This window comes from Ictidomys tridecemlineatus, chromosome 7 (assembly GCF_052094955.1).
Source record: "Ictidomys tridecemlineatus isolate mIctTri1 chromosome 7, mIctTri1.hap1, whole genome shotgun sequence".
NCBI lineage: Eukaryota > Metazoa > Chordata > Mammalia > Rodentia > Sciuridae > Ictidomys > Ictidomys tridecemlineatus.
Window position 1 is genome coordinate 162,958,691 of NC_135483.1, and position 15,217 is coordinate 162,973,907.

Genomic DNA, 15,217 nt, shown 5'->3' on the forward strand with positions numbered 1-15,217 from the left:
GAGAATTTTTAATGTTTATTTTTTTTTAGTTCTGGGCGGACACAACATCTTTGTTGGTATGTGGTGCTGAGGATCGAACCCGGGCCGCACGCATGCCAGGCGAGCGCGCTACCGCTTGAGCCACATCCCCAGCCCAACTTTGCGATTTTAAATCTTATGGCTTTCTAATCCCACTCCAGAGTGTTGTGTTCATTTTCTTTGGATGTTTATTTTTTTAAAGTTTTAGACCAGACTATCCTTAATTTCCTGAAAGTTTATTTTTCTTAGTTTTTTAAAAAATTAGTCTGTTTGGTATTGATAATTTGGGATTGGAAATTACTACTAGGAAATAAGATAATATTCACATTTAGGCTAGTTTTATTTTTGTATTCTTTTCCAGTGCTTTGTGGTAATTGATGCTGAATAAATATTTAATGAAATGGTTGGGTTAGTGAGTGAATGAAGCAAAAAAGGACAATTTTGGAGATTTGAGTTATGAGATATCACAAAATACTCAAACCTCGGTTTCCCTGAGTCCTCAATAAAAATTCTTCTTTTTATTGTGGATGAAGCAGGATTAGAGATACAATGTATTTTCATATGACTATATATATATGCTTTTTTCACATAAACATAATTTTGTGCAACTCAACTATTTTTTGATCTACCTCCCCAAATATATATATATATATATATATATATATATATATATATATATATATATAATTGAAAAAGATGAAAAGAAGAAAATTTGTCCAGAAGCCCAGATATAATTCTGTTTTTCCCTAAGAAGAAATAATTCTTTGAATTATTCTGTAGAGTTATAGACTGATAAAGTTTTGGCCTAATAATTACATAATAAGCTGGTGCCTTCCCAAGTTATTAAGCTTTTAGAGTAATTTTCTGTGTTTATTGGGTTTCATAAAATGTTAATGTTGGTTATGAACTATTCAAAGCCTCCAGGAATTTCAGCATTTCTCTGGTATTACTAACCAAAAAGATTTAAAAGTAAACACATTGAGCAGAATAAATGATAACAGGAATTAAATATTTTTATCACTTCCCAGTTTGCTGTCATTGTTAATGATGGCTTACTGATAGCCTCTTGACATGACTGGAGACTTGGCAAAATACAACTATACAAGCAATTTTTTTAAAAAAAGCACAAACTGTGTAAACTAGTTTATGACACAAAACTAATGACAAAACAACAAATTATCCAGTTTTATTGGTAAGAAAGTGATGACAATTAGAAATACTTTAGAAGTTTTGAACTATCTTTTAAATTATCTAGCCCTCAGTTCTATAGGCCTTTCATGATCCAGGTCAGAAGGCAATGAGAGACTTGGTCTCTCCTGACCTCTGACTCAGGAACTCAGGGGATGAAGTGAGATGGGGTTGGGTTGAGTGGTATGCTTCTTTTGGGGGCACCAAAGAATTCATTATCTATGTCAATAAAGTGGTTTAGTAACATCTAGTCTGATTCAAGTTATAGAAGCCTAGGAAGAGAGTTCAAAAATAGGAGTGTTAGGGTGTCATGCTTAAAACATGCTATAGGGTTCAAGAGGAAACACAAAATCTGTTGGTAATGAGCAGTGGGAAAAATCCAGGTTCAGTATGATCTTGAAAACAGCTAGGAAGATCATTAAAGGAATTCATAGAAAAGCATTTAAAGGAAAGTCCTTTAGTTTTCCTTCAAACCTGAATCTCTAGTCCTTTTCTGATAACTGTTGATGGTCATTTCAGTCTCTTTTTCATTATGGCTAGAAACATCACAAATTTTCTGCTTTCTTTTCTTCTCCCCCATTAATATAGCCCCAAATTTACCAAGGCCTGAAGAGTTAATGAGATGTATTCCTTCTTTTATTTATTCAGTCATTTCTTGTCCAGTCTTTCCCTCCAGTGTTCTCTGTATTCCAAAAATCTAGCCTCTAAAATACTGTAAGGTTAATCTCCTGAAGCACAAATCTGATAATGACCTTCACTTGATGACTAAATAAAGAATACAGTGGTTCAAGCTATGCTTAGCCTGATGTCAAGATCCTTGCTGACTACTTGATCATGTTCAAACATTCTCAGTTTACTCCATGCCTCTTTTAGCCATTAAGCTGGAAAGATCACCATTGACCAAACAACCCCAACACTCTCCAATTATTTGGGGAATATTTTTCAGTCTGGAATGTCTGTCATCTTGTTAAGTGTTTGAATATTCATGTTTGTCAGCATCCATTTCAAACATCCTTTCTTTAATGGTGCTTATCTGATTCCTTTTGCTTAAATAAGTGACATTTTTCTCTCATTTAAGTGGCCACGCTACAACTTCTATGGCATTTATTATTATTTACTTTTTACTATGAAGTCATTGTTATCCATACCAACTCATCTCCCTGATTATAAATTGTTGAACTTTGTTTCTCAAAAGTAATGCTATTTAACACATGTCAAAAAAATAAGTGGATCATGTGTCCATGAGTATATTTCCCTATGATGTTATTTTGGTGTGGCTGACACAAGATAAATTTTCATAATTGTTTTTCAAGGATACAATAATATAATCAATAGAAAAGTACTTTAATGAATAGTACATAATTTCAGAAAAATCACCTGGGCAATGTCTCATTTTATTCATCTCACAATTTCAAAGACCCTTCTAAGCAGGGTGTGTTAAATGATTTTTAATTATTTTGTGTTTATTGCCACTTACTACATTTAAAACTTTGATTCTTTATGTTTTTTTGTTACACTTGTCTTAGCTTAGATTTTCTATTTGTGTATTTCATTATGAATTTCATCTACATATGGACCTTTCTTGCTAAAGTGGGTCACAAAGCATTTTGGGCTTTGTTTATAAAGAGTTTTATTGTAAGTATGATTTCAAAAGATAGAGATGATGAAATAGCATTTCAGGTTCACAGAACAGTTTGAATAAAAGTAGACAAAAATTAAAAAAATGTTAAGTTGATGTGGAAGTTGATGTTTCTTGCTTGTTGCTTGCAACTTAATTGTATCCATGCTTGATCAGGATAAAATAACAAAAATAAAGGTATTAAAGAGCAGAAGACATATTAAAAAACTTGCTCCAGTTTATTATCTCTTATTTGGCCCATCACAACCTAGGTGTCCACAGATGAGCAAACTAAAAAGTCTGTTGTGATGGGCCAAATAAGAGATAATAAACTGGATAAGAAGGAGGGCTGGGTTTTGAAGATGTGGCAGAAGTAGACTATATAGAAAGGTGTTGGATCCTCAAATGCTGGCACCTCTTTCTGGTGATTCTAGTGTGGGTCATGAAAAGGATAAGGATAGCTGAGATGGGGAACAGAGGAAGAAAACTGTAGGGATAAATTCAGTTTCTGGCCCTTTGGGTCTGAAATATTGTGGACATTGCTTTGGAGAGAATTGGAAATTCAGATGAGATTCAGGAGACAAGGGACTATAAATTTGGATGATAACATCATCATTTGATCTGAACATCAAAACCCAAAGAAAGGCCAGGTATGGTGGTGCTCACCTGTAATCCCAGCGGCTTGGGAGGCTGAGACAGGAGGATCTCGAGTTCAAAGCCAGCCTGAGCAACTTAGGGAGGCCCTAAGCAACTCAGTGAGATCTTGTCTCTAAATAAATTACAAAAAGAGGGTTAGGGATGTGGCTTAGTGGTTAAGTGCCCTTGGGTTCAATCCCTGTACCAAAAACACAAGAAAACGCCCAAGGAAAGGATAGAAGCAGACAGAGAATTTATAGCCATAGGAAAAGGAGTGGAACATAAAATCATAAAAAACAAGTGAAGGATGAGGAATTAATGATGGCAACTCAGAGGAAACACATGGGGTTACGTTAGGGGTGGAAACAGCATGTTTTCTTGAGAAAATGTCTGAGGAACAAATCCGGACCACACCTTTTTAGGGAATTTAAGCCATGAGGACAGCAAAGAAAATTCAGGTAGAATGGAAATAGAAAAAACATTTTGCAATGTTATGGACATGGTAGGAAATGATGAGCAAATGGTTCCTTTGGAAGATGTGATAGGAGCCAGGTTACAAGGGAGTGGTCATGAATTCATACTCTTGCTTTTGTCTACAAATATCTCATGATGAAGTACTCAACTTTTCTTTTATACACCTAAAATTATTGTTATATATTATCTTTTAGCTGTTTTATTTTTAGGCAAAAAATGGGCCAGTTTGTTTTTGTTTAACCTCATAAAGCATAGTCTTGAAAACTTATGTGGTTTTGGGTTCTTTAAAAGAGCCTCAAACCTTCCATACCTCATTTTGCCTGTGAGCTCTTGTAAGATATAGATTGATCAACTAAAGAACATTGTGAGACCATTTTTCCTTACCTGCCACCAGTTACAGAATTCTAGTAAGATATTTATTTGCCTTAAAGCCTGTAGTACTTTGTGGAAGGTTCATATTTGGTGTCAACTAACTTTCTTTTGACCTCTGCTCACATTCTAACACCTTTCACAGGTTCTCTAAGAGCACATCAAGCATGGAGAATTGTTTGCAATGGATCCTGAAAATGAGTTTAGTCTTAATCAACTTAATAGCTCTTTTTTAATGTGGCATGGTATAACCTAAATGTGTACCTATAAAACCATCTAATTTAGAGATGGATTAGTCATTGAACTGGTCAAGTTAATAAAAACACAATTAAAGCTAACTTGGTCTCTTATTCAAACCTTCCATGAATCATAAAACAAGAGGCCAAGTGAATTTGAATTCCAATTCCACTTTTTCTTTTTAAACTCAGGCATTTAGAACAGACTATTCTTTCTTGCTATGTGTGTACACACGTGCACATACTAGTTGTCCATACTCTTGGGTACTAGAGCACTTTTGTTCATTGTCTCTTATTTCATTCTCAATCCAGAGTTATTTTTAGTTATACACATATCATCTTACCTTCATTGTAAACTTCATTAGAGTCTAGGTCAGTATCTTACTTTCTCTGTGGCCTGTACAACAATCAACCTCATGCTTTAGACCAAGAATATGATTAAAAATGAGTTGTTAAAAGAATTAACCCAATTAATATCTAACAGGGGAAAATTACAGTCTCTATTTTGTATGATTGATTTGAGATTCCTTACATCCTTGGGGTTGTTTCTGAGTTGTCCTTGTTATCTTTTTACCTATATCTAGTATACTGCCTTGCTCATGGTAGGTGAATTCATAATACAACATGTAATTCTTTCATGTGAAGCACTGGGTATGGCACTGGGGTGGCCAAAAGGAGAAGATGTAATCACTTTGGGGTCAATTAAAGGGGTACGACCAGTTCATTTTCTTGAAAAGATGTTTGGGTACAATGGGAGCAGTAGGATTATAAGGCATGTAGTGGAGGTACAGTTATCAAATGCAAAGATGTTAGGGATCTTGAAAGCCAGCCTAAGTGGGGACCTAATATGCAGATGAAAAATACTTAATTTGATCAAACTTTTAAAATATTTCATGTTTGTTAATTTCCAAATAGTTTCACATGTAGACTGCAGAAGAGACTGGAATATTGGCTCATTCTACTTCTATTCTTTTAAGGTAACCTTGAGTTTCAGTTGAACATTTGGTCACCTGAAATAAAAGTCTATTTTTCACCCTATTACATTTAGGTATGAGCATGTGACAAAATTCTTACTTATAAGATGGGAGTGGAGTTTTTCAGCATTTTGGGAAAGCTAACGGACTCTGTTTTGGTTGAAAGGGTCCAGTCTTCATTGTGGACATGAAGTAGACATTTCATACAGTAAAGAATGGGTCCTTCTGTCTTCATTGTGTTTATTATACCTACATGATGGCTAGAGCATCAGAAGTCATCTTGGACTGTGAAGTGATCACATAATACCCATACACTGAATGCTGAAGCAAAAAAAATAATAACAATCATCTAGGTCCCTGATGGAGCTGCCTTGCCAGCTCTAAGCTGTTGGTCTCATGACTTCTTACACAAGAGAGAAAAATCTGTATTGTGTAAATTTCATTGGTTTTAGAATTTCACATGAATGTGCCCAAGTCCAACCCTAACTAGTACAAGGGCTATTTAAAACATTTTATTTTAATCTTCTTTGGGACATAGAACTATATTATAGGCATACTAGGTCCTCTTAAGGCATTAACACATGCTTTGATTTCTTGGCCGTTTAAACAAGCTGAGCAAGGATATTATCATTTACAAGATTGTTGACTCTTGCTACAGAAAAAGTTTTCAAAATAAAATATCTTTTCTTAGTTTTTGAATGTAAGCTGTATCTTATAAAGGAAGGTTACATATACAGTAAAGAATGGGTCTCAGGGTCCTGCACCAGTGCTGTGACATGGATAAGGCATCTTCTCATCTGAGAAAAAGGGGTTGTATTCTACTGCCTGGCTGATTGTGAATATTAAATGATTAAATGAGGTAACATAAGAAGTAACATATGTTAGTTCTTATTTCCCCCTTTTCTTTTACTAAGAACAAGAAATTGGAAAATTATGAAATAAGCCAGGCTGCTTCAGATAATTAAAAGAAACAGTTTGCCTGAGCATTGCTATTAATATCTTTCTTGGTATTAGCATTGCACTTAATGTCAAAAGTCACATTCTTGAACTTTTGAAATATTCTTGTTTACTTGCCTTCTATACTATATAGGAAAATTTTGTTTTGAAATTATTACTAAAAAGATATCCTTTAGTTATCATGCAAATAGAAACTGATCATTTTTCTTTTTTCTTAAAATTTAGGATGATTCAATGTCAGTACTTTAAGGCTCTTCTTAACGGGTTGTCATTAATACTGATTACTGTTTTCTTAACTAGCTTCCTCATCTGATTCCATATGGAATTGTAAATGGTATAGCTGATTTATTGGTATTTAACTTTGAAATAATATATATTATGTTCCTGTGAAATTTTAATTATCATCTTATGATAGCCCAATTTTATGATTCTAACATAAATATAAACAATGTCTTTTTAGATGTATTTCTAGAAGTGTTCAGAAGTACGTTTTTCTTAAGATTTAAATTCATATGGCTATCAATATATAACAGGTGGTAGTAGAGAAGACAGCCATACTAAATTCATTATTTTCATCATATATTTAATATTTTGAAATTAACTAATTAATTTTTATAAATAAGGAAAGTAGAGCAGAGTCTGGTACAGATTAGAAAAATAGAGGATGATATGAATAATTAACATATGGGTTTCAGAAGAGCTCTTCATTAATCATTAGCAACTGTTATAAATATTTTAGATTTTTATTAAAAATCTGATGCCAAACATTTTATAATTTGCATGTTGAGGAGTGAGAGTGGTACTCAGAAAATGGTTCATAAAATGAATTCAGAATCAGCTAGAATTTCAGAACTGAACATATAAAGTTTTTTTCACTTAATCAAATAGTGGATTTTATCATGTAAATAACTGTTTTGGGTAAGTGGATCATTTCTGAAATCTTGGTTTGATTTTTGTTGTAAATATATTGTAAGCTCTCTACAAAATATAGATTAACATGGTATGTTAATTTTTTTAAAAAAATTGTCATAAAAGTATCTAAGTTATACTTATTTGAATCTTACTGTTAAACAATCAGAAGGTGATATCATGAAAAATATCAAAATCATTATAAGGTAATTATAAAGAAAGTCTTTGGAGAACAGTTGCTGCCAGGATAAAGAGAAATATCAACATGGCTTACCCACTTCTCTTACTTCCTCTCACACTGTATTCAACCATCCTGTATTCCTTATGCTTGCTCTAAACCATGATGCTTTCACTTTTTCTTGGTATTGCAAATGGTGGTCCCTGTGGCCCTAAAAGCCCCTCTCCCATCTTTCATTCTACCTTCTCTTGCTGGTTACATCTCATGCTCCTTAGTGTCAGCTAAGAGGTTTCTTCCTCTGCAAGACTTGCCTGATTATCCCTCTAGCTCAGATTAGGAGTCCTGGTTTTGTATCTTCAAAGTGCCCCATGTTTTCCTACTATAGCAACTACTATGCCTACTCTACTGCAACTGTCCTATAAATCCACCATATCCCTCCCCATCCCAGAGTGATATTAATAGGCTGGGCGTTTTGGAGATCATTATGTCATACATGTGATTACTGCCCTTATAAAAACAGCCTGAAACATCTTGTTGGTCCATTTTATCATGTGAGGGTACTCTGAAAAATGCCACCTATGAAATAGAGAACAAGCTTTCACTAGACACCAAATCTACTGGCAGTTCACTCTTGGACTTACCAGCCTCCAGTTCTGTGAGAAACAAATTTTTCTTGTTTGTAAGCTACCCAGTTTATGGCATTTTATGTTATAGCAGCTTGAACAGATTAGGAATGCAAAATCAATGTACAAATCTGTCAGGATGCTGACACTTATTAGGCTATGAATAAATACAATGAATGAATGAAAGTGAAGAAAATGGGACATCTTTAGCTTAAAAGCATAAATGAATGTAAAATACTAGTTCTGAACACATTTGTTCCCTGTTATTGAACTGAACTGCAACAAGGCCAATTCAATTGTGATTACCTTTAAGAATAAGTTCAGGATATTGTTTGAATTCTTTAGTTACAGTTTTGGTGCCAATTGTGAAGATGACTGATGATCAGAATGACATTCACATAGCATTATGCTTAGGCTGTTCCATTTAAATTAAAAAAAAAAGATATATTAAAAGTATATAGGCACCAGCTCTGGGTCCTGGCTCCTCTCTGGAATAGTCTACTATCTCTGTTCTCTCTCTTAAATAAAACTTGTTGGGAAAAAAGTATATGATTTATCAAGATCAGCACAACTAAATTACAAACATTAATTCAAATAGTTTTTAATCAATGACCAGATATTTAAAAAATAAGATGTAAAGAAGAAGTTCATAGCAGAAAAATTTACATGATTTAAGAATTCAATTAAAAAAATAAACCTTTGATTCAAATGCATGATATATCAAGGTCATTGATCTGTCATGTGTAACTAATTAAAACAAATAAAAAATTTTTTGAAAACACACACACACACATACACACATGCACACACAATAAACCTTATCTCAGCATTACCTCCATTTTGTATTTAAGATTTACAGATGTTTAATTACACTTAAAGTTGAGGCACATGTAGGAGACTAAACATATCACAAAGAAATTGCTAGACTTTCTTTTCAAAGTCTAAAGTAGCCTTTCCCTCCTTTCTATATTTATCCTTCAACAGTAATAATAAAATAAGGTGGAAGAGTTGAACCATGTAATCACTCCTCCCTGGCTCAGTTAAGCAACCCTGTCATCTAGGCCTGTCTCCAGCCCAGAAGAAGGCTGGGCACATTTTCAGGCTGCCAGGCCATCAGGTGGAACACTGAAATGGTAAGGCCACCAAAAGTGACAACCAAGCCCAATGCACAAAATCTGTAGTTGGGAATCCACACTCATCTCTAAGACTTTTTGTGTTTGTTGAGAAATTTGGAGGCAACCTTTCATCTCATTTGTTTTTACTTTATTTCCCTTTCACTTTGTCCTTCTGCCACCTGACTCTGTCCATATTTCCTTTGCATTTTGTGTTACTTTCTCTTCGTTTTTATTCCCCTTTAGTCTGCCTGACCCATAGCACATTATTGCTCTGTAGTGAGTGATGTATCACTGTCCAGAGCCATCCATGAACTATGTGTGGACCACATCTGCATGGAAGCCCATTGAATAGGAAAATCTTATATTTGGGAACTTCTAGTGGCAATCCTGATGATAAGATTGCCCAGATACCAATCAGTCCTTTTCAGCTCTCTCAGTTCCCACATAGCACTGGAGATGGAGTGACTTGCTGTAGCCACACAGCCTTTCAGAGATGAATATAGCCTGCCAAGATGCCAATCAACCTGTTGACTGCTGCAAAACATCATGAAGCAGGACTCCACCCCTGAAACCTTATCACCTTTGATGTACCTCCTTAAATAAGACCACTGGAGCTATTTTGTAGTTGTTCTGTTTCAGCTCCTACCAGAACTAGAAGATGCTATCAGGAGCTCTGCTTTTAAAAACTATTCTTTGACTCTGTCTTTTATTTCTTCACTAATTATTTCAGATTCTATTTTTCTCAGGAGGTTTATTGCCTCCTGAGCAGGAAAAATTACCCTGGCAAGGCGCTGGCTGCCTCATCATATATCACTACTGCCTAAAAGAAATAATGAACAAAGTGATCTATAGTAGATCACAATAACAATAGTTAATAACATTATATTGCATACTTAGCAATTGCTAAGAGAGTAGATTTTAAATGTTCTCACCATAAAAATATGGTATGTTTATGAGATAATATATGTTAATTAGTTTGACTTAGCAGTTCGACAATCATAAATATATGAAAATGTCATGTATACCATAAGTATATACACATTTTTATTTGTCAATTAAAATTTAAAAAAGAGGAAGAACAACCTACCATCTATGGGCTGTAGAGTTGATGCCAGAGTCTGTAGCCAGGGAACTTAAGAATGATTTCAGAAAAAAGAAATAAACCAATTCAAATAAAGAAATATTTCTATTGACTTATCCCTCCTACTTGCTCACTCCTGTGTATTTTGTTCTGAGAAACTGCTCCTTGGATCAAGAGAGCCTTGGGCCAGACAAGCTGCTGCAGCATGGGTAGAGTGGACAGTAGTGACTGCTTTAGGGAACATAGCTCTGGGGCAGTGCATACCAGTCTGGTAAGAAAGTTTGAGGTGAAAAAAATTGGACAGCTATCAGGGAGAGAGGTTTGGGGCATGGTCACAGCAGTCCTTGCATGGTGAAGTGGTGCTGCAAGAATGGTTCTCTCCAGCTATTTTATAAATCCAGAGTTGGGAAGAAAAGCCTTGGAGTGTGTTCAGTCATCTGCTGCCTCCGCCTGGGCACCCTTCACTCAAATTTACCATGCTTTACCCGAGTCCCAGGAGCAGTATCTCTGGCTCAAGTGCACGGAGGGATATCGGAGGAATTGCTTCAAGGGCTGAATATTGTGTCCCTGTCTGTGATATAACAAAGAAGCCCACTGATTGCCCTGCTCCTAATCCCTCACACCAGCTACTGGGCTTCATTTATTATTGCAAGCTACACCATGTTTTAGTTATGTGAATTCTGACATTTTAGCTGGAAACAGGGAGTGACAATAGAGAGAAGGAATAAAGGAGAGGAGGATGTAAGGGAGAGATGGGAAGAGGAGGGATAAGGAGAGGATAAATGGAAGGAGAGAAAGAAGGAGAAGGGAGAGAGCGAGAGAGAGACCATAATGTCAGGAAAATAGTAAAACAAAGGCTACTTTTCAAATTTCCTCATCTAAAAAATTAAGTATTTATGAGCATTTGGATAATATTTTTAAAATACAGTTCTTAAACATTTTAATTCTCCCTGAAATTTTCTTTGTTCTTCAAGGAAAAAGTCTTTAATTCCTTTGATACAGCGAAAAAGGCACATTATCTAAACAAACAGTAGACACTAGGAAAGGATAGCTATTAAACAAGTACCTTCATATTCCTCCAAGAGGATATTAAAATGGCACAACTGGCTTGTAAGCATTCCATTCTTTATTTTTTTTAGTGTGTCTAATTCTGAACCTGATTATAATAATCTTCACTAGAAATAAACCACCCTTTCCCTGTTTAATAGAAGAATTATGTTTCTCACTCAAAAATATGTCATGGCGGTCTAGTGTATTTGTTGTTCAGCATGATCCTTGAAAGCCCTTGTTGCCCTTCTTTCCTGAAGGTTTTTCTTTTTCTTTTCTTCCTTCCTTCCTTTCTTTTTTTTTAATGGACAGCTTCTCCCTGCCACTGTATTAGCTCCTTCTGCTTCTCCAGCTCTTTGGGCACTGGGGTAGAGGAGGGGCCAGGGGACTGCAGTGATACAGGGAAGTGTTGCTCTGGCTAGACCTGTACAGGTTTTGTAGTTTGTTTCTGGTTCTTCCAATTGTATTTGTACATGGTTGGGAAATAAGCTTGTGTGTGACAAATGAAAGAGATCCACTCCCATTGAAAACTTTGACACATCAGATGAGGTTGACAAATTCTGTGGTCCTTTTTCCTTCTTCCTCACCACCTACTGGAAATGGAGCTATTCAGAGACATGATCATCACTAGGACTTTTTCTTAGTGAACACTCATTATGGTGTGCCTATTAAGGCGGTATTATGAGGCCTGTCTGGGACATGGCCACAAGAGGCAAATTTAGGTCAGATGTATTATAGATAGGATCCTATTTTTTAAAAACATAAACTCAGACTGAGTTAAGTAAACCAAAAAGGCACTATATCTTGAGTAATGGAATACAGAGTAAGATGCTGCCTTGCAATGGCATTCAACAACATCTCTTATGGCTGTTATTTATTTTTTTTTGCCAATGGCCACAAGGAATGACTTCTCTGGTGACTGGCATAAGACCCAACAGGTCCTTGAATTTCTCTTAATTCTAGTTGGACATCTTTCATTTCTAAGGGACTAACAGAAATATCACCATGCCTCACACTGCTCTTGATCGGAGCCACCACTTTACAACTCTGCCATCACTTCAGACCTCAACTTCTCCGACTGTATGTTCTTCCCTCACTATCACACCCCATTCCCAGCCCCTCTCCTTGTCTAGTGGACATCCAGTGACTCCCAGACTCCATGAACTTTTATTTTTTTTATTTATTTTTTTAATATTTATTTTTTAGTTATCGGCGGGCACAACATCTTTGTTGGTATGTGGTGCTGAGGATCGAACCCCGGGCCGCACGCATGCCAGGCGAGCCCGCTACTGCTTGAGCCACATCCCCAGCCCCTCCATGAACTTTTAATCTGAAGACAACTTCAACTCTTTGCCTTGATTGAAAATTGGTTATTTTCCTTAAGAATACCACTTTCTCTTTGTCCCACTGAAGCATGGCCTCAGGGTCACAGGGACATGAAAGGTGAACACCTTTCAGTAGTATTTATTCACAATTTATCTACCTCACTCCTGTACAATCTGTAGCTACTCTAAACTTCAAGTCCTAATATATCACATTCCCACCATCTCCTCTCACAAATCCACCAACTTTCTTGCTATTTTCTCTTGTTTCCTGGATATTAATGTCAGACTCCAACATTTAACCCCATTGCCGGGCTATTTAAACACTCATGGGGTGGCCACGATGACTTCTTTTCACAGCTATTCCTTTCTTAGGGCTCCTTGGTAAAAGGAAGGCCACTTTCTGAGCTCATAGTTTCTTGACAGTCTCATTTCTGATGTTTTCTCCTTGGTTATTTGCTCCCGATGGCATCATGGACTTCATCATCAAATGTGCAGCATCTCCTAGTTATTCATTTTAATCATTTTACTCTGATATCAACTCATCTCCTCCTCCCTTGCAGTTACTCAATTCTGCATAGTTTCCTAAAGACTTCCAGTGCATTATCCATATCATTTTATCTTTGTTTATTAAACCTATTTTCATAGGACAACATAATGATCTCTGACATTCTCAACTCTTTGAACATCTCTTTTGCCAGTAAACTCAGCTAGAAAATCTCCAGTCATATAAAACCCCACTCATTTGATTGCTCTGTGCCTGAATAATGATGGGAAAAAAATTCACACAACTGGGATGCCTAGGTTTACTCTAAATTCATGATCACAATTAACATTTTTTCTTTCTCTAAATTTCCATTCCCCTACCAACAGACACTGAGATGTTTACATAGCCTTATTCCTATTAATGAAAAAAAAAGTAAGCCATGTTTCTCTTAACAGTAAATTTACAAATTTTACATCTGATCTATTTTCTATTTTCCTCTATTAAAATGAAAGGAGTATCCCTGTACCTATCACAGATAAATTGTTCCTCTTGTCCTATTGGGCATACCCCTTCTCAACTTGCCAAATATTTTTCTACTTCAGTTATCCCATCTTGCTGTTATAGCAAATAGTTTCTTATATACAGTAAATAATTTCTACCAGTATTAAACATATTCTAGAGTTTCTCTTCCTGATAACACCTACCGCCTATTTCATGAAAACCAAATAAATCTATATTTTTGGTCTTCAAAGTCTATATAGCTACTAACTTACCTCTGAACATAGATGAACACCTCAGAGTTTCTATACTAGCTATCTGCCTCATTGTTGCTCTCTTCCCTTTTTAATTCAAAAAGGCTTTTGACTTCACCAATCAATTGAAAATTGATCTTATAAGGTCACTATAACTTTCGTTTTGTCAAATCTATCAAAACCTGTAATTTTTATATTCATCTTAACCTTTTAGCAGCATTCAACAGAGTTGACTGATCTCCCCCTATTGAAACACTCACCTTTTCTGGTTTCACTGACCCTGCAATCTATGGGTCTTTCTCTCGTTTCTCTGGCTTTTTCTCGTTTCTCTTTTCTTTTTCAGTTTCCTCTACTGGTTCCTCCTCCAACTGACTAGTAAATTTCAGAGCTCACTTGGGTTTGCTGTCTCTTCTCTTTATATCCTCTTGGGAAGCTTGTCCCTTTCATGATTTTAAATACCACCCATATGCCAACGCCTCCTAAGTTTCTATCTCCGGCCTAGCTTCTCCTTAACTCCAGACTCATGTATTTTCCCCATGTCTACTTGTATACCTTACAGACATCTTCAACAAAATATACTTCAAACTGAAGTCTTGATCTTCTTAACCCAATTGCTTCTCTAACATGTCCATCCTCCACTTTTCCTCTTATGAAATAAGAGAATCATGTTTGACTTTTTTGTTTCTCCTCATTTCTACCATCAAGTCCTATTGATTTTATTTTCAAATGGTATCCTTGAATTTCTCTGTTTCTTTCTATATCTCTGCTACTATACTGCTAATTCAAACACTGGTCACCTCTCACCTGACCACTTGGACCACAGAACAGTCACCTTTACCTTTTGATTTATTTTCATATATTAGTGAGTCATCTTTTAAAAATGCCAATCAAATTATGGGCCTTTTGTTGTTTAAAATCTGTTAATATTGTCCTACTTCTCTGAAATGAAACCCAGACTTTTTTTTTTAAATTAGAGCATGTTTCAGTTATATATAATAATTAGATTCATTCCAACAAAATCATACATACATGGAATTTGATTTTAATTTATATGCTCCCCTTTACCCCCATCCCTTCCCTTCCCCCATTCTCCTTCCTCTATTCTACTGATCTCCCATTCACTAATCTATTTATTTATTTTTTATTGAAACTCAGAATTCATATAGTCAATAAGACCCTACATGACCTGATTTCTTCCTACTTTCAGCATTTCATCTTTGTCTTCTGCTCTTC

The 15,217-nt window shown here is 35.6% G+C and overlaps 1 long non-coding RNA gene across 1 annotated transcript in view; it reads right to left on the minus strand.

The window, feature by feature from the left end:
* Positions 1–14,386, minus strand: part of LOC120893082 (uncharacterized) — a 154,715-nt gene extending 140,329 nt beyond the window's left edge. The window contains exon 1 of the long non-coding RNA XR_005738054.2: positions 14,245–14,386. This is a non-coding gene — a long non-coding RNA (uncharacterized LOC120893082). The remainder of the gene's footprint in view (positions 1–14,244) is intronic.
* Positions 14,387–15,217: the final 831 nt, after the last annotated feature.